The sequence below is a fragment of the Doryrhamphus excisus genome, unplaced genomic scaffold (assembly GCF_030265055.1).
Source record: "Doryrhamphus excisus isolate RoL2022-K1 unplaced genomic scaffold, RoL_Dexc_1.0 HiC_scaffold_33, whole genome shotgun sequence".
Taxonomy (NCBI): Eukaryota; Metazoa; Chordata; class Actinopteri; order Syngnathiformes; family Syngnathidae; genus Doryrhamphus; species Doryrhamphus excisus.
In genome coordinates this window covers 80,001-82,500 of record NW_026652248.1, presented here as the reverse complement: position 1 = coordinate 82,500, position 2,500 = coordinate 80,001, and positions in this window count along the sequence as shown.

The following is a 2,500-nucleotide window of genomic DNA, read 5'->3' as shown; positions in this document are numbered from 1 at the left end:
CAGTAGAGTACCCAGCGTGTCAAGAAAAGAGAAAAAAAAAATGACAAAGTCCCAACGGGGAGAGTTTAAAAGTGTATCCGGCGGGCCTGGAGGCCCCAGGCGGCCCGGAGGGGCGACCAAATGCCGCTGCGAGCTCCAGTAGAGTACCCAGCGTGTCAAGAAAAGAGAAAAAAAAAAATGACAAAGTCCCAACGGGGAGAGTTTAAAAGTGTATCCGGCGGGCCTGGAGGCCCCAGGCGGCCCGGAGGGGCGACCAAATGCCGCTGCGAGCTCCAGTAGAGTACCCAGCGTGTCAAGAAAAGAGAAAAAAAAAATGACAAAGTCCCAACGGGGAGAGTTTAAAAGTGTATCCGGCGGGCCTGGAGGCCCGAGGCGGCCCGGAGGGGCGACCAAATGCCGCTGCGAGCTCCAGTAGAGTACCCAGCGTGTCAAGAAAAAGAGGAAAAAAAATGACAAAGTCCCAACGGGGAGAGTTTAAAAGTGTATCCGGCGGGCCTGGAGGCCCCAGGCGGCCCGGAGGGGCGACCAAATGCCGCTGCGAGCTCCAGTAGAGTACCCAGCGTGTCAAGAAAAGAGAAAAAAAATGACAAAGTCCCAACGGGGAGAGTTTAAAAGTGTATCCGGCGGGCCTGGAGCCACGAGGCGGCCTTAAAGTGCTGGGAAATGCGACGTGGAGTGGCGCTGTCCAGCCTTTAAAAGTGTATCCGACAGGCCTGCAGCCCCGAGGCGGCTTTAAATTGCTGGGAATTGGGACGTGGAGTGGCGCTGCGACGTGGAGTGTCGCTGTCCAGCCTTCGGTGCTGAACCGCAAGCCCGCCGAGCGAATGAACACGACGCACGGACGGCCGGTGGCACGTCATAGAGCGGTTTAAAATACAAGAGGGACGGCCGGAAGCCCCTCCGGCCCCGCTGTAAAGTGTGTGAAAACGAGGGCGGGACCCCCGGCGCCCTAAAGCGGCTCGGCGTTGCGAGGAGAGCCGCTGCAAAGTGTGTGAATTTCACGCGGGAGGCTGGCGGCTCGCTGCCCGCGCTGCCCTGCTTTGAAACACGCCGCAAAGTGTATTAAATGAGGGCGGGAGGAAGGCCGCTCGCTGCCCGCGCTGCCCTGCTTTGAAACACGCCGCAAAGTGTATTAAATGAGGGCGGGAGGAAGGCCGCTCGCTGCCCGCGCTGCCCTGCTTTGAAACACGCCGCAAAGTGTATTAAATGAGGGCGGGAGGAAGGCCGCTCGCTGCCCGCGCTGCCCGGCTTTGAAACACGCCGCAAAGTGTATTAAATGAGGGCGGGAGGAAGGCCGCTCGCTGCCCGCGCTGCCCTGCATTGAAACACGCCGCAAAATGTATTAAATGAGGGCGGGAGGAAGGCCGCTCGCTGCCCGCGCTGCCCTGCTTTGAAACACGCCGCAAAGTGTATTAAATGAGGGCGGGAGGAAGGCCGCTCGCTGCCCGCGCTGCCCGGCTTTGAAACACGCCGCAAAGTGTATTAAATGAGGGCGGGAGGAAGGCCGCTCGCTGCCCGCGCTGCCCTGCATTGAAACACGCCGCAAAGTGTATTAAATGAGGGCGGGAGGAAGGCCGCTCGCTGCCCGCGCTGCCCTGCTTTGAAACACGCCGCAAAGTGTATTAAATGAGGGCGGGAGGAAGGCCGCTCGCTGCCCGCGCTGCCCGGCTTTGAAACACGCCGCAAAGTGTATTAAATGAGGGCGGGAGGAAGGCCGCTCGCTGCCCGCGCTGCCCTGCATTGAAACACGCCGCAAAGTGTATTAAATGAGGGCGGGAGGAAAACCGCTCGCTGCCCGCGCTGCCCTGCTTTGAAACACGCCGCAAAGTGTATTAAATGAGGGCGGGAGGAAGGCCGCTCGCTCGGTCGGGGGGGGGGGGGGGGGGGGTGTTTGAAAATATGACAGAGTGTCAAATGAATGGCGGTCAATGGGGGAAAAATGTTTGAAAATATGACAGAGTGTCAAATGAATGGCGGTCAATGGGGGAAAAATGTTTGAAAATATGACAGAGTGTCAAATGAATGGCGGTCAATGGGGGAAAAATGTTTGAAAATATGACAGAGTGTCAAATGAATGGCGGTCAATGGGGGAAAAATGTTTGAAAATATGACAGAGTGTCAAATGAATGGCGGTCAATGGGGGAAAAATGTTTGAAAATATGACAGAGTGTCAAATGAATGGCGGTCAATGGGGGAAAAATGTTTGAAAATATGACAGAGTGTCAAATGAATGGCGGTCAATGAGTGTTTTGGTCAACCAGGGATTTTTGCTTAGACGGGAGAAGGTAAAACAGCCGACGGGGGGGGGGGGGGGGGATACCTTACCTTCTCCCGTCTATGCAAAATTCCCTGGTTCACCAAAACACCTCATGCACGATTTGAGAAACCGACTTTTTAGAAACCTTGACTACCAGGGTTTAGACCGAGGAAACGTGCGTTTTGAGGCCGATTTTGACGCACTGAAACACGGACTGATGCCGGCGAGGGCCGCTCCTCTGGT